The 11,925-nt window shown below is 42.0% G+C and overlaps 1 long non-coding RNA gene across 2 annotated transcripts in view; it reads right to left on the reverse strand.

Annotated features, from left to right (window-relative positions):
- The window catches only part of LOC112425910 (uncharacterized), a 37,367-nt gene extending 26,160 nt beyond the window's left edge, over window positions 1-11,207 (reverse strand). The window contains exons 1-2 of one of the 2 annotated variants that reach the window (XR_003017104.2): window positions 11,112-11,203; window positions 8,837-8,936 (exon numbers count right to left, since the gene is read on the reverse strand). This is a non-coding gene — a long non-coding RNA (uncharacterized lncRNA). Of the gene's footprint in view, window positions 1-8,836; window positions 8,937-11,111 lie in introns of both variants that reach the window. The other variant, XR_011620240.1, reaches the window with a different exon arrangement.
- Window positions 11,208-11,925: the final 718 nt, after the last annotated feature.

The following is an 11,925-nucleotide window of genomic DNA, read 5'->3' on the forward strand; positions in this document are numbered from 1 at the left end:
CCTCATACAACAAGATAGAAAATATTCCTTTGTCTTCTAATCTCTGAGATCATTTGTATAAGGTTGATATTATTTCTTTTAAATGATTAATGAAATTTACTTCTGAAAATATTTGGACCTGAGTTTGTTGTGGGAAGGTTTTTGAGGATCAATGTAATTTCTTTTATAGATACAGATTTTTCTACTGCTTCTCGAGAAATTTTTTAAGTATTTTTCTCAGTTTCTCAACTTTAAGTTCTCAAATGAACTGGAATGAAGCTGTTCATAATGTTTCTACTTTATCTTTTTGGTATCAGTAGACTCTCTAGTACTATCCCTTTCTGTGTCCCTGACGTTAACAACTTTTGCTTTCTCTTTTTTCTTGATCAATCTTTCTAGAAGTTTATCAATTTTGTTAATATTTACAACAAACCAACTTTTGGCTGTTTTCTCTTTGGTTTATCTGTTTTTTTAAATCGTTAAATTTATGTTGCACTTACATTGTTTTCTCTTTCCTACTTGCTTCTGCTTTTTTCCTTTCTTCTACCTTCTTTGGGTTTAATTTTCTCTTTTTTAATAGCTTCTTAAAATGAAAACATTAATTTTTGTTTGCATAGTAAAATTTACTTTTTGAAGTTGTGAAGCCACAATCACAATTAAGATATACACCAAAAATTACCTTTTGCTACCCTTTTGTAGTTAACACTTCCCTTTCTCTAACTCCTAGCAACCATTCATCTATTCTCAGTCCCTTTAGTTTTACCTTTTCCAAAATGTCATGTAAATGGAATCATACACTATGTAAACTTTTAATTCTGACTTATTCAACTTACCATAATGCCTTTGAAATTCATTCATATTGTATTTATATTTTGTTTCTTTTTTCTTGCTAAGTAGTAATGCTCTGCATATGTGCCGCAGATTGTTTGTCTCTTTCCCATTTGAGGAACATTTAATTGCTTCTAGATTTTGGCAACGAATAATGCCAATATAAATATCCACAGGTAGATTTTTGTGTGAACATCGGTTTCCACTTCACTTAAATACCTAAGAGTAGGATGGCTGGGTCATATAGAAAGTGTATGTTTAATTGTATAAGACATTGCTGAACTATTTCCCAAAGGGCTGTACCATTTTTTTTATTCCCATCAGCAATGTATGACAATTTCAGTTGCTCTGCATCCTTGGCAGCACTTGTCAATTATTTTTATCTTAGTCAATCCTATAGGTATGTAGTGGTATCTCACTGTGGTTTTAACTTACATGTCCATAAAAACTGCTGATGTTGAGCATATTTTCATATGCTTATTTATCATCTACATGTCTTCTTTGGTGAAGAGCTTGTTCACCTTTTTTCTCCATTTTTAAATTCAGTTGTTTCCTTTTTTATTGTTGAGTTTTGAGAGTTCTTTGTATATTCTGCTCACAAGTCCTCTGTGAGATTTGTGATTTGCAAGTATTTTCTATCAGTCTATGGCTCATCTTTTCATTATCTTACTAATGGCTTTCATGGAGCAAAAGTCTTTAATTTTAATGCAGCCTAGACAGTCTTTTATTTTCATTGCTCATGTTTTTGGTGCCATAGCTGAGAACTCCTTACCTAAACCAAAGACAGCAATTTTTCTCCTGTGCTTTCTTCTCCAAATTCATGGGTTTTTTCCCTCCTGTTTTCTACAAATTTTAGAGTTTTATGTTTTCCATTTAGGTCTCTTTTCCATTTTGAGTTAATCTTTATAGAAGACTATCTTTTTTTTTTTAGTGTCTTCTTCTTATGCTTTAAGTTCTAGGCTACATGTGCACAACGTGCAGGTTTGTTACATATGTATATATGCGCCATGTTGGTGTGCTACACCCATTAACTCGTCATTTACATCAGGTATATCTCCTAATGCTATTCCTCCCCCCTCCCCCCACCCCCAGGTGTGTGATGTTCCCCTTCCTGTGTCCAGGTGTTCTCATTGTTCAATTCCCACCTATGAGTGAGAACATGCGGTGTTTGGTTTTCTGTTCTTGCTATAGTTTGCTGAGAATGATGGTTTCCAGCTGCATCCATGTCCCTACAAAGGACATGAACTCATCCTTTTTTATGGCTTCATAGTATTCCATGGTGTATATGTGCCACAATTCCTTAATCCAGTCTGTCATTGATGGACATTTGGGTTGGTTCCAAGTCTTTGCTATTGTGAATAGTGCCGCAATAAACATATGTGTGCATGTAGACTATCCTTTCTCCATTGAATTGTATTTGCACCTCTGCCAAAAATCAGTTGACCGTGCCTGTGGGTCTCTTTCTGGACTCTATTATCTTTCATTCATCTGTATATCTATCATTTTGCAAATGCCTCAAGGTGATTTCTGTAGCTGTGTAATAAATCATGAAATCAGGTAACATTAGTCTTCCAATTTAATTATTTTTCAGAATTGCCTATTCTAGTTCCTTCACCTTTCCATATAAATTCTAGAATAAACTTGTCAACATCTACCAAAAAGAAATCTTGCCGGCATTCTAATGGGAATTGCATGCCATCTATATATAAAGTTACAGAAAATTGAAATCTTAACAATCGAGTCTTTTAATCCATGAACACAGTGTGTCTCTCCAGTTTATTTATTCTAACACTTTTTGTTTCCTAACAAATATTTAAAGCTATAAATTTAAATATTTATAGTTGCAGCATATAAATTTTGATAAATTTTGCCTATAAAAATTGCCATTTAGTTCAAGAAATGTCCTTAGTTTCCTCGTGATTTCTTCTTTGACCATGGCTTATTTAGAATTCTTGTTTAATTCTGAGATTTATAAATTTTTCTATTTACTTATTGTTAATCTTTTGAAATTGATCACGACATCTTAAGGCCCAGTTTATGGTCTATCTTGGTAAATGTTCTATGCACCTGGAAAGAATAGGTATTTTGCAGTTATTTTGTGTAGGTTCTATAAATGTCAATTAGATCAAGGTGATTGATAGTGTTCAAAGTTTCTATATCCTTGCTGATTTTTGTCTACTTTTTCATTAGTTACCGAGAGTTATTAAATTGCCAAACATGATGGTAGATTTATCTATTTTTCCCTTAAGCATGGGGCTTTGCTTCATTTATCAAGAAATTATGTTATTAGGTGCATAGTACATTTGGGATTGAATTGACTCTTATTCTTATGAAAAGTCTCTATCTCTGGTAGTACTCTGTCTTAATGTCTGCTTTGTCTGATATTTACAGAGTAACACCAGCTTTCTTTTGTTTTCTGAGATGGGAGTCTCACTCCATCGCCCAGGCTGGAGTGCAGTGGCGCTATCTCAGCTCACTGCAACCTCTGCCTCCCAGGTTCAAGCAATTCTCCTGCCTCAGCCTCCCAAGTAGCTGGGATTACAGGCACACGCCACTACACTAGACTAATTTTTGTATTTTTAGTACAGATAGAGTTTTACCATGTTGGTCAGGCTGGTCTCAAACTCCTGACCTCATGATCCACCCGCCTCGGCCTCCCCAAGTGCTGAGATTACAGGTGTGAGCCACTGCACCTGGCCAAATAACACCAGCTTTCTTTGACTTACGGTTTATGTGGTATATATTCTTTCATCCTTTGAGTTCCAGCCTATCTGTGTATTTATATTTTAAGAATACTACTTGTAGCAGGATATAATTAGGTCTTACCTTTCTTTAATGTAGTTTGACCATCTCATCTTTTAACTAGGATGTTTAGTCCATTTACACATAATGTGATTGATAATCAAGTTTTAGTCTACCAATTTGCTATTATTTTACACTTTTCTCTTCTGCTTTTTGTTCTTCTGTTCCTCCTTTCATACCTTCTTTTGGGTTAATCAAGTATTTTTTCTATATTCCATTGTAGTTTATCCACTGTCTGCTGTACCTTTTTATATTAGATTTTAATGGAACTACAATGAGTATCACAGTCTACTTAGAATGTTGTATCATTTCATGTAAAATGTAAGATCCTTTAAACAGTGTGTCTTCTTACAACAGCATGTGTATGTGTATACAAATATATGTAAACACACACACCATTCCATCCCTTGGAGGATTAGTGTTTTATATTTTACTTCTGCATATATAATCCCATAATATAATCTTAGTATTTTTGCATTTATCAGTTGTCTTCTAAAGAAACTAAGAGAATCTTTAAAAACTGTCCTTTATGTTTACCCCCGCCCCTTTTGTTAAAGTCCTAGGGCAGAGTTCTGACTGATAGAGTGTGCTGGGCAGTAGTGGTTAGGAGGGGCTGGAAAGGGAGAAAGAGCTGACTGGTCAGGACACTGTGGGCCTGTGCCTGATGCAGGAGATGAAGACATGATATAGTGGATATTGAGAGAGAGGAAATAGGCTTTCCCAAGGAAGGACTGATGACACAGGTTAGCCACCACTTCTGAGTGTCACATCCAGTTTTAGGTAACACATTTTAAGATGTCTGTAAACGAGAGGTTGCATACTCCTGCCCAAAGGTTTTTGTTTGCCTGCATAGTGTTAACGCATAGTCTTGTTATTAATTAGCAATCAACTTAAATTATACGGACATTTTAAATACAAATCCGAATTCCTTGTTTCTACTGGAAAGTGAGATCTGACAATGCTGAGTCCTCAACTTCTGCATGGCAACAATTGGCTGAAACTCCTTTTGGCCGCAGTCCCCACCCTCCCTGTTGTTATGCTACACCCACCTCACTCACTGATGTCACTTGCTTGGCCCCCATAAGCATTAAGTTTGCAATACCTGATTTAGATAAACTGGAGCATGTTTGAAGGAAAGGCCAGACTGGCTAGTGACCTAAAACCAGTTTATATGAAGACCAGCTGGAGTAATGGGGGATATTTACCTTCCGGGGGCATGAATATAGCCTTCACATTTAAAGAACTAAGATGGAGAAGGGGGACAGCTCTATTCCATGAAACCCCAGGGTGGGCAGGAAGTGGGGAAACTAGAACCAGAGAAAATGCATGGGATGGGGATGACACAGGGTGGGGAGGCAACAGCATTTACCCACACACTTACCATTTTCATGGGTCTTCATTTCTTCCTGTGGATCTAAGTTTGCATCCAGTATCATTTACCATCAGCCTAAAGAATCTCGGTAGCAATTCGTATGGCCAAGTTCTGCTTGCAAGAAATTCTCCTAGGTTTTTTTAATCTGAAAATGTCTTTTTTAACCTCATTTTTGATGGATGTTTTCCATCAAAAAAAAAAAAAAAGTTTGATAGCTTTTCTTTCAGCACTTTAAATACATCATCTGCTGTGGTTTGGATATTGTTTGGCCCTGCCAAATCTCATGGTGACATTGGATCACTGGTGTTGGAAGTGGAGCCTGGTGCGTGTTTGGATCAGGGGGCAGATCCCTCCTGAATAACTTGGTGCCACTTTTAAGGTAATGAGTGTGTTCTTTCTCATTCCCATGAGAACTAAGTGTTAACAAGAGCCTGGCACCTCCCCCCTCCTCTTGCTTCCTTCCTCTTGCTACATGATGCCTGCTCCTGCCATGAGTGGAAGCTCCTTGAAGCCCTCGCTAAAAGCAGATGCCAGTATCATGCTTCTTGTACAGTTGCAGAACTGTGAGCCAATTAAACCTCTTTTCTTTATAAATTACCCAGCCTCAGATATTCCTTTATCTGCAAGGCAAACTAATACATCGTCCTACTGTCTTCTGACCATATTTGTTTTTAGTAAAAACACAGCCATCATTCATACCATGGTTCCCCTGTGGGCAATGTCTTTATTTCTCAGACCACCTTTAAGATTTTCCTCCTATCCTTGATTTCCAGCAGTGTGACTATGATGAACCAAAGTGAGGTGCTCTGTGTATTATCCTGTTTAGGGTCACTGAGCTGCTTGGATTTGTAAGTTGAATTGTTTTTTATTGTGTGTGTGTGTGTTTTTTTTTTTTTTACCAATTAGGTTAATTTCAGCCATTATCTCTTGAAATTTTTTTCTGCCTTTTTGTTTTTTGTTTTTTGTTTTTTTTGAGACAGTGTCTCACTCTGTCACCCAGGCTGGAGTGCACTGGCATGATTTTGGCTCACTGCAACCTCCGCCTCCCAGGTTCAACTGATTCTCCCACTCAACCTCCCGAGTAGCTGGAACTACAGGCATGCACCACCACACCTGGTTAATTTTTGCATTTTTAATAGAGACAGGGTTTCATGTTGGCCAGGTTGGTCTCAAACTCCTGGCCTACAAGCGATCCTCCCATCTCAGCCTCCCAAAATGCTGGGTTATAGACCTGAGCCACTATGCCCAGCCTTTTCCTGACACATTGTCTTTTCCTACTAAAGTTTCAATTACATGCATATTAGACCGGTCACTGTGTCTCTGTTCGTTTTATTTTGCTATCTTGTTATTCAGTATTTTTTTACTTATTTTTAATTGACAAATAATAATTGTGTATATTTATGGGGTACAATATGATGTTTTAATCTATGTATACCCTGTAAAAAGATTCAATCAAGCTAACTTTTTCTCTTGTTCTTCAGATTGGAAAATTTCTATTCATTAGTCGTCAAGCTCATTGACCCTTTCTCCTGCAGTCTCTAATATATTGTTAGATTCACCCAGTGAATTTCTTATTTATCATATTGTATTTTCCACTTCTAGAATTTCCATTTAATTTTCTTAGCTATTTTCCATTTCTTTACCGAGTTTCTAATATGTTCTCTCTAAAGTTCATCTTTTAAGTTTATGGACATATTGATAATAGCTATTTTAAGGTCTTTATCTGCTAATTCCAACATCCTGATCATTTGGGGATGTCTGTATCTCTTAACTGCTTTTTATTTTGATATGATCAGAATTTCCTGCTTCCTCACATGTCTAGTGATTTTATTTTATTCTTCACATTGTTGATAATATTGTAGGAATTTTAGATCAGGTTTTCTTCCTTTAGAGAGTATTGAGTTTTGTTCTGACAGGCAGTTAAATTGCCGGCACATCCTCTTGGCCCTGTCAGGTTTGGTTTTGTTCTTGATTATTGCCAGGGTTTTTTGGTTTTGTCCTCTGTGCTAGAAGGTGGACCTAATGCTTAATCCTTCTACCTAATGTGTGGCCTTTCTGAAGTGTCAACTCAATGTCCCAGCTATTCAGTGAGGCCTCTTCACTCTGGCTGGGATGAAGTTGCATCATGTGACAACCAGGCTCTCCACTCAGCTCTCGGTGACAGCGTTCCTGTCTGCTGGGCTTCATGAAGTTTCACCCCATACATGTGCATACCAGCCCTTGACCAAGATCCTACTAGAAACCTCCCTGCAGACTTCTTGTCCCCCTGCCTTCCTCCCCTGCATAACTCCCTCCTCCCTGGTATTCTGCCCTGCAGATGTCACCTGCTCCAGCAGTTTCAAACTCCAATCTCTGCCACCACTCCACACTGTGGTCTGGACAGTGTCTCCAGGCTAGACATCCGGGGACCTGGGGCTTCCCTCATGCCCTCAGGTGCCTCTCTTCTTTCAAAGGTCACTCCTCCATGAATGAAAGTATAATTCCCATCATTTTTTAACTTCATAAATTAAAACACAGAGTAAAAAAATAAAAGTATACAGAAAGTTACACAGTGAAGAGTGTCTCAACCATCTTGACCCTAAATATTATTCTTCTCCCCAGAGGCAACACCAGAATGCTATTTGTCCCTTCAGAATTTTTCTCTATATCCATATAAAGATCCATTCCTTGGTGAAGATGGAAATGGCAGTGCACAATAAGCACTGCATAACAGACACCAGCAAGGTCCCCCTACCAGTCACCATTTTCATCAACACCAACCCTGCTTCAAACCCGAGTGCCTGAGATCCATTGCACCGAGGCAGTCTGAAGTGCCAGAAAGTCAGTGCTCCCCTCTAAGAGCCAATCTCAACCAGCAATTCGTGGGAGTTGGTATAATTGCACCATTCTCCTGCCTCTTCTATTGGGACAACTTGGAGACACATCCTACACCATCTCCCAGCGCTCCCCAGGGACTGCTATGCAAAACTTGGGCTCAATAACCTGCTGAATAACACCCCTTTGCTGGCCTCCTTCTCTCCCTGTCTTCCATCCCTCTCCCTTCCCAGTGCTTCCTGGGATAAACTGTTCTCATTCCTTTCCCCTCAAGGTCTGCTTCTGGGAAAATGTGGCCTAACACATTGTCCTTTACATCTTTATTTGTCGGTTTAACAGTATGACTCAGATCCTTCCACATCAGTTCATATTGATCTGCCTCATTCCTGTATCCAGCAGCCACCCACTTCTCACCACTACCATCTGGCGCAAGCCACCGTCATTTCCATCTCCCACCGGGATGACTGCAGTGGCATCCTAACAGGCTTCCTGTCCCCCGCCTATCCCCACCAGAGCAGGAGGGATCCTGATATCTCATACAATGTCACTCCTCTGCTCAAGAGATCCCCCAGTGTCTCCCCTCTTTCAACCTCAGAATGAAGGTTGAAGTTCTTCCTGGCTCTCAGGGCCCTACCCTCTCGTCCTTACTCACTTCATTCCAGCCACACCAGCCCCCGCGCTGTTTCTGGAAGAAGCCAAACACGCTTCAGTCTCGGGCCTTTCAATTCACTGTTGCGTTTGCTTGGGGAACTCTTTCCCAGGTATCCTCATAGCTCCTCCATCACTTCCTTTAAGACTATTGATATGGACCTTCCCGGCGAGGCCTCCCCTAGAAACAAGCTAAATTCAACACCCCTCCCTCACCATTCCTGCCTTCCTTCCCTGCCTTATCTTTTTTTTTTTTCTTTATCACATTTGACTAGGACACATGCCCTGGGATACTACGATCTCCTCACTAGCCAAATAGGAAACAATCCCAGTATGGTCTGTTTGTATCACCGTCACCGGCATCACCATCCCTGTTCAGATATGGTTCATAACCTGGGCACACCACACTGCAGTTATTCTCACGTCTGTCTTCTTCACAACACCAGGCCTTCCTCCCGGGTTTGGCCAAGCGCTGTTCCAGCTCCGTGTCCCCCTGACCAGGACAGAGATGAACAAAACAAAGGCCCTCAGAGTGTTTGGTTAATGAAACCAGGAGGCCCTTTTCTGGCGCCAAAATCAGATAGGACTCAGATAACCATACCAAAGATGAAACTCGAAGGAGAAAGCTTTCTTGGGACATCCGGGATTGACCTGGCTGCCCTCAGGGCAGCAGGAGGGAGGCTCCCATTCCCCCAGCTTAGCTGGCGAAATCCTGAGCACACACGTCAGGACTGCTGGGTGCCAGGCAGACACAGGGCGGGGGACTCAAGAGGAGCTGGATTTAAACCCAGATCTGAGCCCAGCGGTGTGACTGTGGACAAGTTTCCATAGCATCACTGCCTCATCTGTAAAGTGGGCATCGTAACACTCACCTCACAGTGGCTGTGTGCATGCGGGAGCCACTGTGGCACCTGACACAAAGCAGATGCTGAGAAAATGTCGGTAAAAATGGGCAAAGTTGACTGAGGCCCTGCCATGCGCCAGGCACCACAAAACAGCGCTGTACAAACATGGTTTCCTTTAATCCGCACATCATCCCTCATCAGGGAGAAGCAGTGTAATCCCTGATAAGGTTCTATTGTCATCCCCATTTCACAAATGAGGAAACCAAGGCTCAAGAAGTAATCTGATTTTGCTGAAAGTGATGCAGCTGATTCATCACAGAGACTTGGAGCCCAAATCTGCCCAATGCCCTTAGCCAGCACCACGCTGGTAAGTCAGCAAGCGCACCCTGCGACTCTCCTTACCCTCAGCCGCTCCATCACCACTCTCAGGATCCTCCTCCCCTCCTGCTCCTCAAGGAACACAGGGCAGCACTGCCTCCTCTGCATCCCACCTCTGTCACTTACAGGTACGTGGCACTGGGCAAGCTGCATGCCCATTCCGACCTTCAGTCTCTGTACAAGTCTCCCAGGGCTGCTGTGATGAATCACCACAGACTGGCTGGCTTAAAATACAGGCTTGCTGTTGCCCAGTTCTGCAGGTCAGAGGCCCACGGCGCTCAGTCAGCTACTCGGCTGTAGGGCTGAGGTTCATTTCGCTGCCAGCCATCAGCTGGGACCAATCTTTGATTCTATGGCTGCCTACATTCCTCTTCTGCTTTCCATGTGCTCTGTCCAACCACAAGCGATCAAATCTCTCTGAAGCTTTCACAAACTCTTCAACTTCTCCTGCTGCTGCATCTTTCTGACTGTAGTTGGGAGAAACTTCTCTGCTCATGTAATTAGACTGGAGCCACCAGGATAATTTTGGTTAATCTTATTTTAAGACACGTAAGTTTAATTATATCTGCAAAGTCTCTTTCCGTGCAACACAACATACTCAGAAGTCATTGGGATTAGGGCATCAATATATTGGGGAGGCCATTCTGCCTATCACAGTATCTCTTCCTTTGCTCATTCTTTCAACAAGTATCCATTAGCTTTGTAGAAGATACCATGGGTGCCACGCTACACGTCTCCCTCTAAGTCCTTCAGTACCCACCCAGTTCCCCACTGCCACACCGACATCATCTTGTCCGAGACTTTCTGACTTTGCAAAACCTACACAGAGTCAGACAGAAGTGCTGAGGAATTCACCCCCACCTAAAAGCAACCCTCAACCTAAGACTGATGCGATTTGGTGGATAAATACCCCAGCTCCATCACCCTTTCAGGGGATAACTAGAGGTTGTGCCTACACTGGCTCCTAACAAACTTCCTCTCCAGGTGTTCATGGTAGCAACTCAATTTCTAAAGCACCCCTATTGGTGACCTTCCCTTCCTTACCTCAAATCACCCCAAACAAAACACACTAGCATCCTTGTCTCAGGGACTGCTTCTAGGGTAACCAAGACAAGCACTTGCTCTAGGACAGACACTGTTCTAGGCACTGTTATCTCCATTTTACAGATGAGGACACTGAGGCATGGATAAATTAAGAAACTTGCCTGTGTGGTTAGCATCTGGCAGAGCTAGGATTCAAACACAGGCAGTCTGGCTCCTGGGTTCCTGCTCTAAAATGAAATACCAGTTTTTTCCTTTGCTGCAATTTGAAGGTAATATTCCCCATTTCATAGTGTCGCTGTGAGGATTAAATAAGATAGTGCTTGCAAACGGTTATTTGGGATATGGTACACAGGGAGCATTCAATAAATAACAGCTTAAAACAACACTACAGCTACTATTACCCTACTGCCAGTGAGAGCTGAAACCAAACTCTGAGGTCAAAGGCTGGGCCAGTGCCCTGCCAGGGGGACCGGTCACTCGGAAAGCAGATCCATTATCTAAAAGGGAACAGACAGCTAAGGGCGGAAGAAGGTGGTGGGTGTTGTTATAGCAACTGGTAAGCCTTTTTGTGACCTCATAGCCAAGGTGGTGGTGGACCAGGGAAGGAAAAAGCTCCTGCCAGCAACCAAAGGAAGCCAGCAGGAAGTTAAGCAGGGCTAAAACCCATGGAAGACCCCCCTCTCCCAGCTAGACAAACCCCATCTCTCTACCCTATCCTGGGCTGGGACCAGCAAGGGGCCAGGCAGGTGCTTCCCCGCTAAGACTGGGGGAGACAGATGCTCAGAGATCAGGCAAGGACAAAGAACAAGGCAAGCCACAGCCCCCAGGTCTCAGCTGTGGGCAACCACAAGCAGCAAGCTTTGCCGGCCAAGGAAAGCACATTATTTGCCCCGTGTGGAACGAGGGCTCCAAAAGCACGGTCCAAGCCCAAGGTCTGGCAGCTCCATGAAGGCACACTCTGGCCCTCGTGGACTTGGAGAGAAGAGCCTGCCAATGGCAAACAGCATAACCATCCAAGCTGAGAAACGAAGTCACCTCCCTTCTCTCTCCCTCTCTATCATGTATGGTACTGATTTATATCTATGCATTGTCTTCCTCCATCACTGTGAGTTCCTCATCCATGCAGCCAGCCAGCCATTGATTCATCCACCTTCCTATCCAATCTTCCATGCATCCTTTAATCCATCCGTCTACCCATCCATCCACCTACCTATT

The sequence above is a fragment of the Macaca nemestrina genome, chromosome 2 (assembly GCF_043159975.1).
Source record: "Macaca nemestrina isolate mMacNem1 chromosome 2, mMacNem.hap1, whole genome shotgun sequence".
NCBI lineage: Eukaryota > Metazoa > Chordata > Mammalia > Primates > Cercopithecidae > Macaca > Macaca nemestrina.